The sequence below is a fragment of the Pagrus major genome, chromosome 21, assembly GCF_040436345.1.
Source record: "Pagrus major chromosome 21, Pma_NU_1.0".
Taxonomy (NCBI): domain Eukaryota; kingdom Metazoa; phylum Chordata; class Actinopteri; order Spariformes; family Sparidae; genus Pagrus; species Pagrus major.
Genome location: NC_133235.1, coordinates 22,620,882 through 22,643,280, shown reverse-complemented (window position 1 = coordinate 22,643,280; position 22,399 = coordinate 22,620,882). Strand labels below are relative to the sequence as shown.

The following is a 22,399-nucleotide window of genomic DNA, read 5'->3' as shown; positions in this document are numbered from 1 at the left end:
GAAACAACATTTTTCTGCACGAATACCTCTAGAGGTAAGAGAGAAAATATGTTTCTGGGTTTTTTTTGTAATTTGGGTGAACCGACCCTTAAATCCCTTGGCCGCCACCACTAAATATGGGTGGAAATAGAGTGTTATTACACCCATTTTGCAAGCAGATCCATTAATGTCCACCCTCCTACGCACGACCTCATGCGGAGGGACGCAGCGCACCCACAAACACACTAAAACAAACATGGGAATCACCAAAAAGGAGCCCATTTGCAACCGCACATCAACAGATTTCTGGTGTTTTTTTAGCACGTGGACGAGCGCCGCAGCACTCAAGCATAAATATATTAATGTTGGTCCGAGGGGGCTCTGCTTTCTGCTGCTAACAGGAGTTTTAAAAGCCGTCTGTTACGAATTGAGAATGTGCGTGTGTGTGTGTGTGTGTAAGATCTGTGGAGAAAATACCACGGCTCTGTGTCTGTAGACAAGGAAATACAGACATCTGCTCACAGCCAGTGACAGCAGGAACAGCTGGACAGGAAGTCGTGGTGCTAAGCTCCTCGCTCTCCCACACACACACACACACACACGCACACACACACACACGTAGATTATCTTGAACCCGACTAGAATAGAGTATTTTAAAAGGTTTAAAAGAGGATATATCAACACTTTCCTATTGGATATCAACTCTTTTGTGAAGCTAACCACATTAGTGGCAGTGTTGTGTTCACTTGAGCTCCTTTGATGCCTCTGTTTTAGCTGTAACTTGACCTATCTGTGAACAATGGTGAATTGTTAAGTTTAATCCACTACAACATTACTGTGTCAGTTCCCATGGGCATCTATTATCATTCTATTTTAATCTGTCTTGATTTAACTCAATTTACCTACGGTAATTATGTTTCGTGTAATTCTAACCAGACTCCACGCGTCTTACTCGACCTTGATCAAAGCAAAACTGGGTCGTTATACTCATTTTCACAAGTGTCACATTTTAATACACAGCTTCCTTTTATCAAACAAAGGCCCACACAGGATTTAAAAGAGGAGATATCAATTCTGAAGTGCTGCGGGGAGACAAAAGTATTTCCTGTTTCCTTCTCCTCCCTTTCCGTCCTGGCACATTCCTGAGGCCGGGGGGGCCAGTCGGTGTCACACAGGAGGAAGGATCAGCAGTTTCTTCCCACTTTAGGCCCTCCGGTGTCAAAACACGCTGCGCTCTTAAATCAGACGACAATATCTTTAACCACACAGTATTTTCTTTGTGTGTTGAGTGTTTTTAATTATCCAGGGCTAAAATTATGACTACTCCAGCCATGGTAGCAGCTCTGAGACTAAAGTCATCAGACACAGCCAGGCGCTAACTGCTTATGTCGGTACATGTCCACAGTGGTAATGCTAACGTGCTCATTCTAGCCAGGTGAAATGTTTACCCTTTTGACCACCCGCATTTACCATTTTTACGCCAAATTAGTGTGAACATGCAGGTGTTTAAAGGTTAATCAGCTCAAACAGGCATCTGACTCTGTGTTTGCCTTTCTGTTTTTATTTTCAGTTCATATATCTCATCAGGCTGCATCCGCAAGATGTTTAAAAGCCTTAAAACATTCTGAATTAGACACATCGATTTTTTTCTGGAGCGGATGATGGAATTGACTGCAGATGTTAGTGGGTGTTTGCAAGATTGACAGCAGGAACAGCATGCTAACAAGTGCTATTTACTGTAGTACTAAACACAAAGGGCAATAATGTCTGAACTAAATTCATAAATCACGCCGATTCATCCAATAGTTGCTGAGATATGTCACGCAAAATAACAAATTCAAGGGGCCATAGCTAGGATTCACCCTCTGGGAACCATGAACGTAATTTTTTGCTCATACATCTACTGAATGTTGAGATATTTTATAGGATAAGCGAAAACTTCTGGGGGCGTGATTAGGACTATCCTCTGGGACCCACAAATGTCTCTACCAAATTTTGTACCCGTGCATCTGGTGCATGTTGAGATATTTTTCAGTAGGAGTGAAAACTTTGGCCTGCTGGTGGCGCTAGTAGAAATGTCTGGGATCACCACAGTCATTAGGAATTATCCTCTGGAGACCATGAACGTCTCCAGACGATCCCGACGATCCATCAGTTTTTTTGAGATATTTAAATCTGGGCCAGCAGATCCTACAGCCATATCATCATGGCTAAAAATAAAAGATCACCATGTCAGACAGGTTAATCTAGAGAACAGTTAACAAGCCTGGTCTTTGAGTCGTAATACCCTCCCCCTCCTCCTCCTCCTCAACAGGATTCAGGTATTAATTAGAGAACAAGCTCTTCAGTCAAACCTCCAGCTGAGGGGAATGTGTTAGCTGGCAAAAACACTGCCTCCATCCATTTTTTCCACCTACATCAGGAAAATAACAGTTTGCTGAGGCAACAACACAAATCTGCCACCAAGTCCAGCAGCGAGTGCATGTGACTGACCGCTAGCAAGGCTCGACTAAATGGCAAACTCATGATGCATGTCCTCAATACGCCCCAGACAGTCGGCATAGATTATCATCTATTTAAGTCTGAAACAAAAGAGGGCCAATTACGGTAAGAGGTTCATAACAGCAGTGATGGATGTTTCAAAGAATCCCACAAGGACATGGACGGTAATAACTCCAGACTGACCCACGGGAGGGCTGGGGAGTGGAGATAGAGGAGGGAGGAAGGGTGTCAGGTGGATATCATGAGACTGAGGCATGCGCCACTTCAGCTCTGGGAACTTTTTCAGCCACACGTTAGCAAACGGTGCTGCCACAACCACGTGAGTAAGTGTGAAATACAAACCTTGGTACCTACAATTTTTTTTCCTTCCCCTCCTATTTCTCCTCCTCCTGTATTGACTGTCATTATTAAAAAACCTGAGCCTTTGAAGAAAAATAATAATAAGCAGCTGGCAAAGGAGGACACTGAAGGTTGACAGGGACAGGAAAAGGACAAAACATCTGCATTCATCGCATCAACAAAAGACTCTATAATCCTCAAAAAGTCATCTCATTGCCCCGCAGCAAACCATCTGCCATCGACAGCAGGTGTGCATCTGGGAAATAAAGTCCAGGCTGCGGTTCTCTACAGTATTCATTTTTTGGATCAATGGCTTGTTAAAGGTCACAGCCACCATACAGAAGCCAAGAATCCAAAAGGGAAAATGCCTAGCCAGGTTTACACACTCCCTTTCCTTCGTTTTCTTTTTGTTGCACACAATTAATCCCTCGGAGACAGTGTAAAGGAGTCCGACCGAACAGCGAGGACTTGAGAGGATCCCATGCTCAGACGGGGGGGTGGCAACTCGCTGCCCCGAGTGTCATGGTTACCCCGGCTGGTAGCTTCACACATGATTTGCTTTTCCCACCAGCGGGAGAGAGACTGTCCTCAACCTCTGGTTTGTTTTTCACATGATTTAGACCTCTGGGTTTTGCTCAGTGTCTTTCTCATGGGCACAAAGAGATATTTTTTTTGACTGTTGTCTTATGCTGTCTTAAGGGCAACAGGAAATACCAAACATTTGCCAGTTCCTTCGGGTATCCCCCTGCTACTGGGAATGATCCCTCTACTTGTGTGGAAGATAATGAGTCATCTTGTGTGCTTGACTAACTCTGTTAAAACCCCAAGCAGCGCTGTGCCAAAACAGAAAAATGATTAGGCAGTCATCTCTGTTTTGGGACATTTCTGTGGGTAATTGCGGGCAGACTGAGGCTGGGAGAAAGGGATGTGGGTTAAAGTTCAACTTCTAATTAAAGTGCCTGTTGTGGCTTCGCTGCTATATTCACCTCTGAACCGAGCCTCTCCCCATTGCTCTGTTTATTTCCTAAGCATTCACATAGTAACATACTTATAATATTGCATACGCTGCCGCCGCTGCCGCCGCCGCCCCTCTTTGATTTTATAATGAGCCTCTTTCAGCTAATTAAAGTCAAACAAAACTCCCATTTCAGGAGCTGTGAGGGGAGTAATGGGGGATAAAAATAAAAAAAAAAGGTGCAAGGACGGCATTAATGTCCTCCGATTGATCTGTTTGCAGTGCATACACAGATAAACAGAACACCACTCTGCAGACACAATAGGTGTCAAGACAGCGAGCTCTCGTCTGGCAGCAAGGTCAGGTTCGATCAAGTCTCCGGAGTGTCATCCATCGACTCGCCCCGGCAAAAAATGAGATGACGGAGGAGTTTGTTGCAATACTCATTACCCAGTGAATCCTCCTGTGTCAGCAGCGCCAAACAGCTTGGAGTTGAGGGCACTGAGCCCTTCACTGCGCTGTGACAATACTGCAATACTTGGAAACAACAACCTCACAGCCAAGTGCTGACAAACTGGGTGGGAGGTTGTACAAATCTGGAAAATATGCCCCATAAATTCACCGACTGACAGAGAGCTGCTCGGACTGACAAAACAAGATTGCTTGTGCAGACGTCTGTGTGGCACCCAGGGTTTGAAACAAACACTTAGAGCTCAAATAATCAGTCTAATATTGATTAGCCTATCAACCGGAAATAATTTGGCTAAAATTTTCTAATAGGGATGGTTACATTTTTTAGGAATCTAAATACAAAGCTACCACCAGCAGCTTAGCTTAGCTTAGCTTAGCACAAAGACTAGAAACAGAGGGAAACAGCTAGCCTGGTTCTGTCCAAAGGTAACAACATCCCTCTGCTACTCGGCTAATTAAACTAGACAGACTGAACAAGCTTTAAGAGGAGTGGGAGGTGATTTTGTTACCTTCAGACATAATCAAGCTAGCCTTTTCCTCCTGTTTCCAGTCTTTGTGCTAAGATAAGCTAACCGACTGCTGGCTGTGGACTCACATTGTAGCTAGCTTGCTAACGGAGAGACGAGTGAGTGGTATCGATCCTCTTATCTAACTCTCTGCCAGAATGCAAAAACAGGTAAGACAGTTTAGATGGATAGATTTATCTCATGTTTATAGGCTAAATATGAAGCTACCACCAGCGGCTGGTTAGCTTAGCTTAGCACAAAGACTACAAGCAGGGGGAAACAGCTAGCCTGGCTCTGTCCAAAGGTAACAACATCCCTCTGCTAACAAAATCACACCGATTCATATGTGATATCTTGTTTGTTTGTCAGGCTAGCAGAGACGTTACTGGTTCCGGTCAAGAAATGGTCCTGCACATAGGCTAACCTCTGGTAAATGGCTAGGCTAACTGTCTTTTTCACCTTGTTTTTTGGCTAACAAAATAGACTGTAAATAAGTTAACTTTAGCAGAACTGGGAGGGGATTTTGTTACCTGTGGACAGAGCCAGGCTAGCTGTTCCTGCTCGTTTCAAGTCTTTGTAAAGATAAAACTAACCGGCTACAAGCTAGCTAGCTCACATTGTACGTAGCTGACGGAGAGACGAGAGCGTTATCGATCTTCTTATCTAACCTTCTGCCAGAATGCAAATATAGATAAGCATATTTCCAAGAATCTTTCCCTTTGACACATTTTTTAAAATTAAAAAGGACAACTTTTCTCTGGTTTCAGTTTTGGACTGTTGGTCACGTAAAACAAAGCATTTTTAGGTTTTCAACCGAGGCTCTGAGAACTTGTTTAATGGGTATGTTCACTGCATTATATAAGGCAAATGATTACTAAATGAATCAGGAAAATATTATTTTAAAGTTTGCACAGAGAGCTATTGGGAGACATGAAAAGAGTACAGCTAAATAAGCTGAAAACATTTCAGCTGATACAATGACATCAGCTCCTTATGTCAGGCCTTTTAAATAATCCTATAAATTCACTCAAGGGATTAACAGCCTTTTAAATGGCGGGACAACATGGTAAGCATGGAGTAACGTCAGTCCGTCTGATTAAAAGGGAACGGAAAGTGAGTCTTGAAACAGAAGAAACGGGAAAGCTTTTTAATTTGCTTTCACTTTGGGCGTCGTTGAAGACTCAGGTTTCATATGTTCGGCGGTGTGCTCTCCTTGGATTCAACTGTAAAGGCAGGAACAAAATTGACATTGGATGCTACCCTAAAGGCTCATAAATATTCAAATTTGCGTCAGCAGCGGCAGCAGCATTCGTGTGTTTACAAAACAGCACGCTCTCCCGTGGGAGTGAGGCTGCTCTACTGGAACATGAAACGTGATAGCCAGTAAATCACCCACACTCCTCATGACACTTTTGTTTTGTTTTTATTGTCTCCATTTCTCATTGTCCGTCCCGCCAGATAAATGAGGACTGTAACTCTACACATGAGACTTTGGTTTCTTTGGAGATGAGGAACGCTTCACTTGGTTTTTATCCCATCAAGGAGGCGGCGGGAGGAGGAGGAGGAGGAGAACCGCTGGAGTTAAACGTTCCCAATTTGTGCAGCAGCAGCATCGAGATTTTTGAATAGAAAAACATTCCCGATCTTTTTTTTACTTAACCTTGCCTGAGCAGTTACACGATCCTCGCGGGCTCTTTATTCTTATTGAGCCGATTGATTTGTGTTGAACAGCTTTGATCCGACGTGAAATGAAGGAGTGGGTGACCTTGCGGGCTCAAGAGAGGTGAGGGTGAGTGGATGGACTCAGACTGTGTTTACTCTCCTCCTGCACTCTTGTATCATTTACAATCAGTTACTTCTGCATGCAGAAGGGGCATCAAAGCAAAGGGAGAGCTACCGAGATAATCCTTTGCTCTCACAATATATCAGACAGCTCAGTCAATATGTGTCTTTCTATAAAGGAAGCCAGTCCTGTGATTTTGACCTTCAAACCTATTCCAACCTCAACAATTGAATCAAAATCTGTCCTGGTTCCCAAAATGTGGCACAATGGCTTCCTCAAATAGATACAATAGAAGAGGGGATGTCTCGTCTGAGGATGTCTGCGCTGAGCCCATCCGGCCCCTCAGCGGAGGAGGAAGTGACAATACACGAACCGGACAGAAGCGGCAAGACTGCAGCTATAAATATCCGGAGGCTTCATGTGAGCTCCTGGTTCAGGGCTGCCCGATCTAATAAAACAACCCTCATCACCGCTGCTCGGCCCGTTTAAAAGGCCAGTGATGACGCGCAGGAGCAGGAGGGGTGAATATAAAAGGGGCCGCTGAGTCATCATCCACGCTTGTGGAGGCTGGTGTGTTTGGAGTGCATTAAACCTGGCTTGAGTGGCTTTCCAGTAAAGACAGGATGTCTGCCACTTGGGTGTCTAATAGCTGTGTGCTCTCTCCAAAGAAGCCTCGCATGGCACATCGTCTGTTCCAGTGACGCGTTTGTGGCTTCGACAATCCGTGTAAGCACGTGAAAGTCAAAACACTGCGGTGCTTTTTTTCTGCTCTCGGGTCGTTTTGTTTCAAAACTTTGCACTCAGGAATGCAGGGGCACTCGTGTAAAGGGCCACTTGGTAAATTGGAGTAGCATCTGTGGCATTTAAAACACGCCGAAGCGCTCATTCACTCCACAGTTTGGGTTAATGATTAAACAGCGAGGTAAAACTTTCACATTTGCTCTATCGGCTTTAAATCAGCTTCGGATTGCCTCTTACTTCAGAAAAACAAGGGAGCGTGGGAGCCCACCCCATAACTGAGCCGCTCTGCCTGATTGGTACAGATAGCAACCTCTGATAGAGACCGTGGGAACCAGCAGATTCCCAGGTGGCCTGTTGCTTCTCCTGTGACAAACACAACCCAAGGGAGAGGCTCATTTCCTGTGAACGCGCCGGCACGCTGCTTGGAGCCTTAAAAAGTCGTATCCACTGACCCCTTAAGACCTTGGGACCACACAACCACAAATGCAGCGGAGCTGAAAATAGACCGACTGATCTGAGCCGGGCGACTACTGTATAATGAATGGGATGTGTGGGAACACCATCTGCAGCTCAAGAAATGAAGTCACTCGGTTTTTGATTTTCTTGAAACGATGCGTTCAGCTTTTTTCTGCTGTTGTGGTTTTTAAAGCTCGAATCAAAGTGCTTTTGTTTCACGGCCGAGTGTAAGAGAATGACACAATCATGATGTTCAAAAAGGGGCTTTTCACAGAGGCGGCGATTGTGGACGTCTTTGTAAAAGAGCTTGACAGTTCGGTTAGCGTTAAGTCACTTCCTGTGCCAGATGCTGCGGGTATGACATCACTGTCTGCTTTGAGACTATGGCTTCTCTGTGGTAGAGCCAAGTATGGTTAAATCACAGACTCTGTGCGGGTAACTAGGGAAAGACTAGAGGCAGGCCAAACATGTAGTCATACTAATACCGTGGAGAAAGGGAGGGGGAGCGGCAAGCGGAGAGAGCTACAGTTGGTTAGACACTGTAACTAAGAGATTTGTATTTGTTTTGAACCATTAACTGACTCCTAAATCCTAGCTCCAAGAAAAAGCAACAAAAGGGGCAAGTTTATGATCACAACGAGCAGGAATGTTGTGATTTTTTCCCTTTGATGAAATTCCAAGTTTCCCCCTGTACTTTAGGAAGCGCCGCCAAACAAATGGAGCGTAAACTCATCTAACAGAGAATTAAAACATGTCAGCGAAGGAGAAAGTATGAGAACATCAAAGCTCGACGCACGCGAGGTGCCTCTCAGGGTGTCCTCTTTCATACAGAAGACGTCTTGTAACGTCGGCCGCTGAATGAAAAAAGCTTGTCGGTTTTGGCAACAAGATAGCGGAGCGGTTTACGTGATTGGAGAACATGCAGGCCAGGTTTCAGGTTCAGCAGTGTTCCTCCGTGTACCCATGTAAATGAGAGAGGCCACAGTCGGGGACGGGGCCGAGCAGATCGAGGATCTCAGATGTCCGATAATGTCGGAGAAAACAATAATCCGCTTGAGGTGCAGCTCCCTCAGGAGCACCTTTGAAGTGGAGAGAAGAGGAGCCGAACCACAATGAAAATTTTCCACAAAGTCAAAGTGGGGACATCTGCCAGTGGTGGAAAGTAACTATGTACATTAATGGCACTTGAAGTATTTGGTTTTTGTACTATATTTCTCTACTGCACCACATTTCAAAGGGTATTATGTATTATGCTCTTCTCTACACTACATTTATCTGACAGCTGTAGTTACTTTTCAGTTTAAGATTTTACCTTATAAAACTGTATGATAGGCTTATAAAAGAGATGTTTTAACATGGTTTCACTTCAATAAGTGCTAAAGGTCTAAAGAAGTCAAATTAAAAGAGAAAGAGAGAAGTGCAAACAATTAACACAAATTTGTGTTGCAGAAACTTTGATTTTTCTTCTTTCCTCTCTCATGAATCATCTGATGACCCCCTAGATTTATCTCGTGAGCGAAACCTTTGGAGGGAACCGACTCCTTATTTGGGAACAACGCGACTAAACAATCAAACTGTCATGTAGTTAAAACTAGCTTCAACATACAGTAAGTGTATCCGTTTTGCTGAGAACACAGTACCTGAAAACATGGTAAGAATGAAGCTTGTTCACAAACGTACGTAAGATAAAGCTGCTGTTAGCGTTGCTGTCATTTTAGCTAACTTCCTGTCCGAGGATCCCGCTCTGCACGTTCACAGGCAGACAGGACCGCCTCTTTATGTAGTTCTCTGTCCTGATTGGATAATGTGGGCAGGGATACCAGAAAATGACTTTAAGGAGGAAAAAAGTTGTGAATTACTGACCAAACACTCTATAACAGTGATTACTGTTTGAATATGGAGCTATTTAACACTTATTTTAATTAAGAAAATGTATAAATTGCTAACGGCAGCTTTAGGTTATGTAATAAATGTGATGTTAACATTGTGAAACAGGCGCAGTTTAGTGAGGTTTCTGGGTGTATCACACACATGACTTTCACACAGCAGACCAGGGTTAATTTCCTGTGTGACAGCAAAAGTCAGTGTTGATTGTTTTAAGGAAGTAGTTATTTGAAGTCAAACCATTTGTCTCTCTCTTTCACCATTCATACATTTTTCGCAGTTGTCAGAGGAAACCGAACTATGAATCTACTGTGTGGAACCAATCCCATTATTAACTTTAATGTTATCAGTCACAGGGACTGCTATTCTGCCTAAGTACTTTTTGCTAATAATACTTCTGTATATCAACTTAAAGCCCCTGAAACCCTTCTGTCAAATCTTAAATATCTCTATATAGTATTAAATATTCATGATTAAATGAGGAAAAATCCAAATGTATAATTTATTATAATTTAAACCGTCAAGAACTCGGCTAATGTGCTTCATCTGGACTGCGTGGGTGTAGATTGATCAGATTTGATTGACGGTGAACAACATGAACCAACAACCGCTCGACTGTCAACACATTTTCAGTTCAAATACAGTTAAATCCCGATTGACGCACGGTTATATGACATCATCTCACCTGAGAAGAACCAAAACTGAGCTGAAAAGTTAATTGAATAAGCAGGTTTTTGGATACTTGTAATGGAGTATTCTCACAGTGTTTTACTGGTAGTTCACACTTCCTCCACCTCCGTCTGCCGCTGTCATATTTGCGTCAGAGAATTTGAAAAAGAAGGTGTCGTGTTGGAGGACAAAACTCAATACGGGAACGGAAACAGAATGAGGGCTGAAATTGTGAAATGCGTGACAAAACTTCTCTATGGAACATGAGGTCACTGTGAGGAGGGGGGGAAGGGGAAGCAATAGTCATTCTTATGCAATTTAACTTCCGGCTGAGAAATCTAAGCATAAATCCACAGCCTGTTATTATGTTTACTTCCTCGAATGAACTCCGACGTTCTTCACACTGAGAAGACTCTTCCTCCTCCTCCTTTTTTCTCCTTCTCAGTGTTGGAATACTGGGGAAAAGTTCAATGACCTCTCTCAGGCAACCAGCTGATTTTCATCCGGGGGGAGAGAGGAATGAGAGGAATGCATTGATGTGTGGAGACAAACAACTGCACTGTGTGCGCTCGAGAGGCCTGATATGAGAAGGAATGAACCTTGAGATAACCGAGCGGACTGCAAGAAACTCAGCTACAACACACGCTCGCGTTATGTAACATAATAACTACATTAAATCTTTTTTTATAGATGTAAATGGATGTTATTAAAACCTAATCAAGGAGTTAAATGCCTGGGTTGACACTACTTCTATTTCTGGTCCTTGATCCTCTGAGTTCAATGAGACTCACATGAGACTTTTGGAGAGAGCTGTGTCGAGCAGCGCGCTTTAAAAAACGACCGATTGTTTGAACTATCTGGAGCAGGTTGACTCGCTGAGAGCTGTGTGACCTTCTCTGTCTGTGTGCTGAGGCCAAAGGAAAACAAGCACAGCCTACCTGATGAATGATAATAAGTTGCCTATTGTGACACTGAAGGTCTGCTGTGAAAATGTGCAGAAAGCTAATAAGGCACATGTCAGTTTCATAATAGAGGAGGGTTTTTTTTTTTGTATTTTGGCATTTCTCTCTGGAATAATCCATGGAAAATGTCATTAGTGGCGTTCACTGACTGCCTGTTGTGAGCTGTTGATGCTGATGTGCAGTGAATATTAGAATATACTGCCTCAGAATATAAAGATCCTCTCCGTTCATGTATAAAAGCTGTAATTTGTAAGAAATTGCCAGAATTTGAAGGTATTTCTATACAACTATAAGGGGCAGCACTGCATACTCTCCGCTTTAGCTAACGGGAGTCTGCCTGGATCATGTCCTCGAGTCACAGGGGGAGTAATATTCGGGCATCAGGGCTCAGCTCAATTGGGTTCAGCCGCCTAACAGTGAGCACAACTTAACATCCAAGATAGCACATATACGTTTAGCAGACGTTGGTCTGATGAAGGGAAGTAACGTTGGAAAGAAGTAGTACGGAGAGCATTTGCCGACTGAGAGACATCTTCCCACTTGCAGACGTCTCGCCAACGTGTTCCCAGTTAGCAAACATTCCCCATACTACATCTTTTCTAGGTAACTCGCGCCGACATCGGCAAGAATCATGTGTGGTATTGGGGACCAGACTTGGACTGAACACAGCCTCTGAGACCGGTGTAGGTTGGTTTGAAGACAAGGGATACAGTAAGGAGGCGATTTACAGCAGCTATGACTTTGAGGACGAGAAGACACAGCAGGTGGGGTATCAACTAGGGGGTATCAAACAATCACCTCTTGAGGTACAAAGGGGTATACAAGATACGAGTACGAGACATGACGGGCCAGGGTTGGCTAACTAGCATGTAGCACATCAATAATGTTGTTTCTTTACATTGTGTTGATAATGTTGGTTCATTTTTTGAATATTTTAAACTCTGGCCATAGCTTAAAATTCTCCAATGTGTGCCTGACATGGTTTTTGCAGAACAAAAGTATAATTGTGGCATTACAATCCTTTAAATTGCACCTATATAATATACAAATATTGGACCAGGATTGGCTTCCAAACTATTTGTGATGTCACAAATCATGCTCGTAGGGCCGCCTCTTAAAATCAGATTTTAAGTGAGCACAGAAAAAATTAACACTTAGGTAGACAGTAGATTAATGTGGAAACAACCTTCTAGTGTCGAACTCTGCACATACATCATTGTATACAGTGAAGCTCAAACATTCAACTGTAGGAACAAGAAGAAAAACACATTTTTTACTGGAGGGGGATTTTAATACTGTATATTGAGCTGCAGCTGTTAAAAATGTGTCTTTTATTTTTATTTTGTGCTACGTAATGCCCATGTGGATGTTTTCACGAGTACATTCCTCTGTTTTCTAAGTCAGCAGATGGATCAGCTGAGAATCAGATGATTGTTGAGTCAGATGACTTTAACAGGCAACTTTATCCAAGTTTGCTCTATAAATTTCTATGGAGTGAGCAAATCTACTCCTACTTCTCCAACTCAAAGAAATCAAAGCCATTTGCTCTACTAGCTCCGTTTGGCCTCAGCCCTGGTGGCCTGATCGTATTTTGCCAGCCATCCATACATTTTTTTTCCAGCAATTACTCCAGCAGTCTCGACCTGGCTGCAGCACATTTGGCAGTAAAGAAGGACTGGACTGCCTGTTTCTGGCTTTATAGGCCTCCTCTGCTTGCGTGCCTTTCCATCTCTCCCTGTTAGCCTCACCTCTTGATCAAAGACACCTTGTGAAGTCCAGTCATTTCATCCAGGAATATTTTTTAACCCCCTGTCCTCCCTGCAGTGCAGGAATGTGGATTACCATTAATTCAAATCTGGAGACGTTGAAGGTCGATGGGTCTGAGTGCCTGCCGTGATAGATTGGTTGGTATCAGAAAATGAGTTCGTAAAGCTAGCTGATAATTTGGCAGGCACAATCAAAGATCTCTTTTTTTTACAATGTATGGTTTAATTCTGTTGATTAAACGAGAGAAAATACACACTTATGGCCTCTTTCTTCTTTTTTTCTCACCACAGAATGTGAAAGATAAATGAAGCACTTTATAGGTCAATTTGCAAAGTTAATTAAACTTCTGGTGGTTAAATTTGCCGACATTAGACTCGTCTAGACATGTCACAGTTAATGCTCCTCTATAAAGAAAAATGGCGCCTGACATAACTGAATCCAGGCATCATAAAAGATTTGCTCTGAGATGACTGCATCCTGCAAAAAAATCATAACTGCATTGTCAAAAAATACCAAAAAATGCTCAACAAAATACCTAAGAAGAAAAGGAATCACTGTCAGTTCTCCTTGTTTCTACTCTCCCTGCCGTCTTTGAAGTATCTGTCACTATTTGAAGTTGTAATGACAGCCCAACAACCAATTAAAGGCAGCAAACCATCAGAGTCGACCCAGTGAAATTGATGTAATATAACGCCGTGGCAGTACTGGGTTACGCCTCTGCCGGCAAGATATCCCTGTCAGAAGCAGCATGCAGTGGTAGTCCTCTGAAAACAACAGGGGTTATCTGTGACAGCGACAAAATGTCTGTGCATCGCAGCATGCTGACAAGATTTGGTTGTTGGCATGGGCGAACATCAAGAGTTCAGAATGGCGAGGAGTTTCGTGAGCGCCGTTCGCTGCCCTGAAACAATACGTAGCAGCAACGTTCCCTCGGCTAAGCTTTTATCTTCCAAACATCAGGGGCGTATAGTTTTCTCTGCACTTCAAACCTAATCAGTCGGCATCAAAGGTGACTGCCAGCAGGGTGGTGCTGTCTTACCAGGAGTCAGGGCACACGCACACACCCACACACACACACACACCGCTTGAAAGCCGTCAGCATAAAAGTGCTAAAACATCTCGCCAAGGTCTTTCCACAGAGACTCTCTCTCCTACAGCATCAATTTGGATGAATCACCCTCATATACAATCTGACATTCACAGCCACAGGTTCACTGCGTTAATTGAGTCTTTGCTCAGAGATACCAACACAAACCATCGGAAATGCTCAATCAATACAACATAGTCGAAGTGATATCCGAGCAGCGGCTGACCTCACTCAGCGTCCACTGGAACAGATCAGATTTCCTAGGGGCTATGTGCTCTGCTGGCAAAAAATCACATTGGGGAGGGGGTCCAGAGAATTATTTACCCCAGACCTCTGTGGACGAGGCACCGAAATCTATTTACCATTATCTGGCTGTTGTCATTTTTTTTGGGAGGGCATGTACTCAGCATTTCAGAGACGAGCCAATAATGGCATGCTGTTTGTTAATGGCCAGTGCTGTGGCTAGTTGCACCGGGAAATCCCAGCGGAGATGGTAGTCGTATGTGTGTGTGTGTGTGTTGAGGCTGAATGGCATGGCTAACAGGAAGCTAGGCACCCCGGGGCCATCTGCTCCCTGCCATGGCTCACATGTCACCCTGTGACAACACAGCATTATTGATTCACACTCCCACATCCGCTTCTGTGTGTACATGCTGATGTGCCACAGTACATGTGTGTATGCAGATGCGCGTGAGTGTGTACACAGCCATTTCGTGGAAAGCAAATAACTGATTTGCACCAGTACATCCGCTTCTGTGTTTGCCTGCCTCTGTGTGTATATATAAACTCTACAGGCCCTAAAGGGTCAGTTCACACAAATCACGAAAACATATTTTTTAATTTAGTCCTGGTGGTATTTAGCTGTGCACATGGTTCCATTTCAGAAAACTGCAACAGTCCATATTTTTATTAACGCTTGATGAAATATCCCCCGACTGCAGTTTCCCTTTAGCTCTAAGGGGCATTTTAGCTACTTTTGGCTCATTGTTTTGATGTAAGAACCTGCAACTATATTGTTTTGGTTCCACCTCATCACTGTATGCTACCTGCCGAGCAGACAATATCAATGACTAGCTGGTGAACAGTGTAGCGTTTAGCAGCTAAAGAGAGAGATATTTCCCCCAGGTGTTGGTGGAGACCAAAACAGAACCAAAAGCAAAAGGGAGTGTTGAACTTAAAATTCATGATGTCAAAATGAATGCTGATGTTGCTCTGCGACTGCTAAGTGTGTTATTAGCCAAAAGACAACAGGAGATATGTCTATGTCAGGACGTCATTGATGACGTTTTGACACACAAGGTACCAGAAAGCGTTTCCAACACATGGTTAGTGTTGTGAAACGGTAGCACAAGATGATGGTTTGGGTTACATTACGTAATTGACGCAAGTTAAAGCTGCTGTAAGCATTAATTTCTTGTTAAAATGAGCGTTAAATAGCTCGATATTCCAAGAGTAATCACTGTTACAGAGTGTTAAAGAGGTGGCTCTTTCAATGGCAGAACAGGGAAAGCTACCAATTCCAGTGTTCTCTGTGATTGCCCCCAAGCAGCCAAAACATTGGTAATTACTGCTTTACAATCTTTTCTGCTCAGTGTTCTGCCACTACAACAATACAGTGGAGGTGAATGATAATGTATTTATCATCATCATGAAAATAAAACTCTTGAAAGGCTTCCCAGAAACAATGTAGCGGATACTGTGGTAATTCCCCAAACGCCTGTGTTTACATTTTATATTGGGAGGAAATAGCTCCCAGAGGAAAATCCTGTGTCTGTGATTTTGGGCGAACTGACCCTTTAACAACTATTTAGGTTGTCCTATGCATGCAACAGGCTCAGTCTGCGAATGAGAAAGTCATTTACGAGACACTCCCAGCTGCATTTCAAACAGCAGCGGCTATTGTTGCTCTCGAAATTAATTGAGAATATCAAATCTCTTTTATAACCCTTTTGGGGGTTTGTCCCAAAAATATCTACGGTAGCTAGACAATGGGAGGAACCGTTTAACCTTGCCCTATATTGATATGCTGCGCAGCTTGCAAGGGTGTGCCCAGTGGCAAAGTCAACTAGTGTCTCGGTAGGCTTCTCATTATCCAGTTCCCACCATGACAGGAAAGGTGGAAAACCCTTTTCATCTGCCGTCTCGAATGGTTCATTAGGACTTTTTTTTTTCATGCAGATTGGCGGCGGGTTTGTGATGTGAGCGTAGCACGGAAGCAAACAGGGCAGGGATTTATGTGTAACATGACAATTAAAGGACCACACGGGAGCAGTGACGGCAACACGTCTATATTTAGAGGCCTCTCACGTGTCCCTGCATTTTTCAGGGATGTGGAGCGTTACCTGACACTAAAAGCCAGGAATCAGGGTATTAGTGTGTTGTTTGTGAAGGGATTGGGGCACGTGGATGTGTGTCGATGAGTGTATGTTTATGGCGGTGGGGTAAGTGACAGACAGGAGGGAGAAAGAGGATGAAGAAGAGGTAATTTCTCGACTGGAGCGCAGACAGCCTTTGGGGTTCTACTTGAGGGACATCCATTTAGTGTCCGAGTTTATCTGCTCCATATATTATTCATCAGTGTGTGTGCTGACTGGGAAAGCAGTGCTTTTAAACAGCTCAGGCACGTGTCCCTCATGAAACAGGAAAACAGCAGGTTGAGGTGATTACCGACTGGAGCAAAATAATAAAAGGAAACACAATCATATGGCTGGATTCACAATCTGTAGGCTCACATGGCCCCAGAGGCGTACACACGAGGCACAAAATAAACAAGCAAAAACCGCAGACACACGCATGTCATGATTATCCACTGATAAAATCACTCACACCCCTCACCGGCCGCTCAGGAAAGAAACACCCAGGTCGTCTCCATTATTTATTTACAGTCGCTGCTCCCCAGCAGACATTCCTCCGGCTCTCCTGAGGAGGCCCAGAAATAAGCTCACAGGACGGGGTGGAGGGTCTCAGGGGGAGAGGTGAGGTCGTGGAAATAGACACAACACTCACAAAGCACCAGAATGATGTCGTAGAAACGGTAACACAACTGTGTGCTGCTAGCGTGATTTCCAAGTACAACAAAGGTGCATGTTTACGTCGTGTCGGAGAAATGCTCGGCATGTGTGGAATGGTAAAGAATGGAGTACACACGACATAAAAAGCAAGGAGTGTCATGTCAAGCTGGAAAGAGATCGAACTGAATGTCTGACCTCACGATCTAGTCAACAGTATGGTAGATATCCTTTGTTTGGGTGAATTTAGCTTCAGCGAGTGTTACTCTGTCTTCACGATAGCAGCCTTTTCTGTAATTAAGACTGACAGCGTGTCTACAGTTTGAGGAACAACTTGATTTTATTGTCAGAAAATAAAAGGACTGCAGCTCAAATTTCGAGTAAATAGCTAAATTATTCATTGCATCATATCCAGCTGCAAGAAAACCTTATGTTTGTTGTTCTATGTATTGAAAGGCTCTGGGGGTGATGTGTTTTTTGGAGGAAATTGACACAAAAAGGACTAAAAATCTACAATTTTCCTTTGTGAACACATTCAGATGTAGGTGATCTCAGCATGAAAACTGACCAAATCGGTCTCTTAGTCACTCAAACTGCATCACCCAAACTGTCAAGGCACGGTAAATGTGCTTTCCACACGCAGGACTGAATATCTGGAACAAAGGTCTTTCTGCTCGGAGCATCTAAGAGACCCAGTTAGCAGCAAGACTTCGAGATCTCTCGGGCCTGCTCGTGAAAGAAAGTATTCATGTCAGACCGATCCAGAGCTGCCTGCGTCTGCAGGAAATGTTTCTGAGATTACAGTTGCCGGGCTGATGGATGTAAACACAGCAGCGGCAGATGGTGAGCGACCGAGGCCTGCGCAGCAAAAGGGGTACAGTACAGGGGGAATATCTTGGCTGCTTCTCGCCACGCTGGGCTGCTCTTTTGTGGTGTGCAGTCTCCATTACAGAGCTGAGAGTCCACATGAGGAGATAACATTGTCAGACGCAGTGAAATTATGTTTCTGTTTCTCTGTTTTGAAATGAAGGGGTGGGAGGGAAACACCCTACATGCTATTTGCATGAGTAATCGTTTGTTCCTCTGTCTGATTGCTGGAAATAATAGAGTGGAGTTCGTCTCGCAAACTGATTCTGTGTGATTAACAGCCACGAATTAACAGATGAAAAAAATGAAACTGTGGCAGCACGCAGAGTGGAAAGAGAGGATTTCTGTCTCAGGACGGATGGTCATTCCTCACGCGGAGCTTTCCTTTCACTGAAAATGCAGACTTCTTTCTGTTGGGAAAACAGTTCATGAGGAAACCCACGAGCACCTCCTGAACGTAGCCGCAGATAGTGTTGCCTGGTGTTTAACGGATCAAATTTGCATCTTGAAGACACAAATTGTTTGTAAGTGAGAGATTTTTTTTAGCTGCATGTGCCTCCTTTGTGAGTGAGTTTGCTTGGGTTTTTTTTCCCTCCCTCCTCTACTCGGCAGACATGTCACCTATATGGAGATTAATGACTTCCCCCGCGCTGTCCCAGATCCACTCAGCCTCAACAAGGGAGGAGAGGGGCGCAGCCAGATGCCCGCAAATACCGTAGTAACATGCAGGTCCCACCCGTGGACGAGCAGATTGTGCTCAGGGAATCCCCCACAGGATGGACCCAACCCAAGCCAACTTACATTGTTTTCCTTTCAAATAGACACACACCTGTAATAGACAGAGAAATAGGCCACCTGGCTAGCAGCATTCCTCAGACACATGATCCTGCTGTTTGAGACTTAAAAAAAAGGCTTTCAACTCCTTCTTCTCGTCTATGAAAAGACGACACAACCGTGCTAGCCGCTCTGTGAGTCTGCACAGAGCTAAATGCTCATGTCTGCATGGCATGCTAACAGCAGGTATGTTCACCACGTTTGTCATCTGGTGTAGAGTGTGAGCATACATATGAAGTAGTAGGAGAGCGCTAGCAACGGAGTAGGTGAATCAAGCCAGTCGACAAAAGACTGAAAACATGTTTTTCATCAAGAAAAACCTTCAGTGCCGTTCTTTTTATTTCTTTAGGAACCGCCACTGGTATCTAATGAAAAGTCTCTGCTCTCATTGGTCCTCACAATGTAACCGCGCCCATAGCTGCCAGTAGTTCCTTACAGGAGGCTGACTGGTCCTAACCACTGTGGGTCGGCCACGCGATCATGTGATCCCGCAAGTTTAACTACTTTGCAAGGTAACCAAAGTATTGGACAAATTATGACGATGCTCGATGAAAAGTCATGAGATCATGAAGCCAACCTCGTGGTGGCCCGACAGGAAGAGTAAAGGGATTACCAAAGCTGATAGGATTAATCCTGTGACATATTACACTTTCGACTAAAGAAAGTCATTTCTCAACATCATATCTGAAACTGTTCTCAGTCGCCCTTCCAAAGTTGTGAAACCGCTGTTTTCATTTTGGCATTTCGCTCGGTGCCGCCCCCTCAGTCAGTCAAATGTCTGAGGTCAAGCATGTAATTTCAGAAGTCGAACGGCGTCTGCCACTTTGTTCAATCACTTGGTATTTACTGCAGGGGCGTGTAAATAAACACAGGTGCACCGTGTGTGGGTGAGGCTGCCGCCGAAATGCAATCGTCCCCTGATGAGTGCAATCTCAGCCTCCACAAAGGAGGAATTCATACAGTTTGTTGAGGACAATGAGAGGACAGTGTTTTACATCCCGGAGTGTGGGAAGCAATCAGTACAGGATGGCAGCCGTTTCACCCTCAGCTGGGTTTTGCAAATACAGTAACGGCTTTGTTATTTCTAAAGGGCAGATAGTTTTGTTTAACCGAAAGAATATTTGACTCACCGGTGATGCTTAGACTCAACAACGATTAGTGGGCACTCCTATTTTAGGCCCAAATTGTCTCAAAAACAACAGGAAACAGAGGGTGGCTGATAGAAAAGCTGTTTCCACACCACTCTCACATGTCAAAATGTCAGTAAGAGGTTGATTAGCCCCCACCTTTGTTTAAAAACACAAGACTCACCTCTTGCTCATACAATAACACAATGGACAGTGTAAGTGACCATAAACACAACCTGTCAAAACACACATATAACTGTGTTTATTCAATGTGTTCATTGTTATAGTTTGTACCCTCACAGTGCTGCAGTGATTGAAACGTGTTTTATCCCATTTTCTCCGAGACACCTCAATGATGGCGGATGAAATTAAAGGTGCAATATGTAAGACTCTCCTACGCGTTGAAGTCATAATCCAAGTGAATAGGGGGCAGCATATCACCAGAGTAACCGCTAACTGATGCTAACTGTAGCTGCCGATAGCTAATTAGCTCAATTAGCCGTGCAGGTAGTGCTGCTATTCGCTGACTCTGCCTGGACTGGGAGCTGGAAGCCCGGGGAGCGTAGGTGTTGTTTACTATCGGACTATCAACTCCTGAGGTACAAAGTAGCTAACTTCAGTAGATTTCTCTGCAACACAGTCTATTGATGTCTTTGACATATGGTAAAAACTGTTTTTTGAAAACATTCAAAAGTTTAAATTATCAACAGAATGTGAATAACAGTTCTGACGTCTATGTAGTGTGTTGCGAAGCTATATACTGAAATTAGCATGCTAACCAGCTAGCCCCGACTTGTCCTGGTCTGAAGCTGCTGTGCTTCAGCACCCCGGTTCTCCAAACTCCCAGTCTGGACTCCTAGCTGCATTGCTAACTGGGGGGGTATTTATTCCATGATTCCAGTATCTTTAGACTCAATAAATGACCAAAAAAAAAGAAAAAGGATTCACTGTTTCCAGTCCAGAATTTGACTCCTGGAGTGGGTGCACTGGGGGGAGACACTCATGATCTCAGTATCTCTAAAATCTTGGCTTGGCTACAGCCCTGAGACCACTCAGGCGGAAATGTCTGAATGTCTGATAAGATATTCTCAGCAACCAGGGGTGTGGATGCATAATTCAGGAAGAAATCAGTACAAAAACAACAAACTTTTACTGGCTATACAAGAAACACCCCCGTCAGTTATATATAGAGAGCTTCTTTAGGTTTAACAATGTGGGAAACCTGAATGATACAGTGAATTTTGCATATTGCAAACACTTGGCAACAAGTCAATACAAAAAGGAGAAGCTGGATTTCACAAATGCTGCATAGAGCGTAGACAAAACGCTGTGTCTACAGTGTCGGTTATTATATTTCAGGTAATAACTGAAACACAAACACACAGCTCAGGAAATTCCCCACCTGAAGGGCATTCAAATGGTTAGCCTGTTTGAATCAACACAGTCAGTTAGACTCCTCTCTGTCTTTACTGAAGCTCAAAACACTCAAGGCATAAACTTCCATGAGCTAATGTTAATAAATACTGTATTAAAATTGTTTTAGAGAGCCTAGTTTGAGCTTCAATAACTTGCATATGGTCCCCTCAGCGCTGAGAGCAGAAATCCACTAAAATGACCCCAAAGTGGAAACATACGCTTTCAAATAATCCTGAATAATCCTTTGGATTAAAAGACTGTTCTCTCCCTCTAAAGTGGATGCAGAGCAGCAGAGACACAGCCATCTCCGCCCAGCTGGAAAACACAGACTATGATGACCTACATTATTGTACAGTGGGCACAGGCTCAGGAGACCTTCGAGCAGCCCAGCCTGCGCCGGCTTCAAGGCACAGGTCTAAAGAAGAAGCAGACAAAAGGGTTCCAACCTCGATGCACAGAGGACTGTATGTTAAACACGGTGGCTGTGGATTAGCGCGCTCTGTTCCTGGAGGGCCCTCCCTCTGTTGCCTGCCTTTGATATGTGGCACAACCTGCCACCTCCAGGGGCAAGGCAGACTCAAGGGGAATGTTAAACGGTCCTTCCCTTTGAGATGAAATGTTCGATATGAATCATTGATGACCCCCACCACCACCACCACCACCACCACCAACACCCAATTCTTATACCTTCCGGCTACGATAACACAGCAACACAAATGTTATGCTCTCATTAAGGGCAATTCTGCTAATTAGAGGCTAATTCGTGGCAGATTGGTTGGAATAGATGTTGAGGAGGCGGCTGTGCAGAAAAGGAGAATTGTTGCACAAATAGATATGATATTGCACTGTTTTAACTTTCATTTAATTTCTCTGTGAATGAGTGTGTGTGTGTGTGTGTGTGTGTGTGTGTGTGTGTGTGTGTGTGTGTGTGTGTGTGTGTGTGTGTGCAGGTAAAGGCAGAGTGTGGATGCCTCTCCTTATTACTACCTGAAGGTTTACGTGTCATTTATATGTGCTGATGCCCTGTCCAGCCGTGCCCAGAGGCC

The 22,399-nt window shown here is 44.0% G+C and overlaps 1 protein-coding gene across 1 annotated transcript in view; it reads right to left on the bottom strand.

Moving 5' to 3' along the window:
- Positions 1-22,399, bottom strand: part of bcl2b (BCL2 apoptosis regulator b) — a 28,838-nt gene that overhangs the window by 4,820 nt on the left and 1,619 nt on the right. The window lies entirely within an intron of this gene.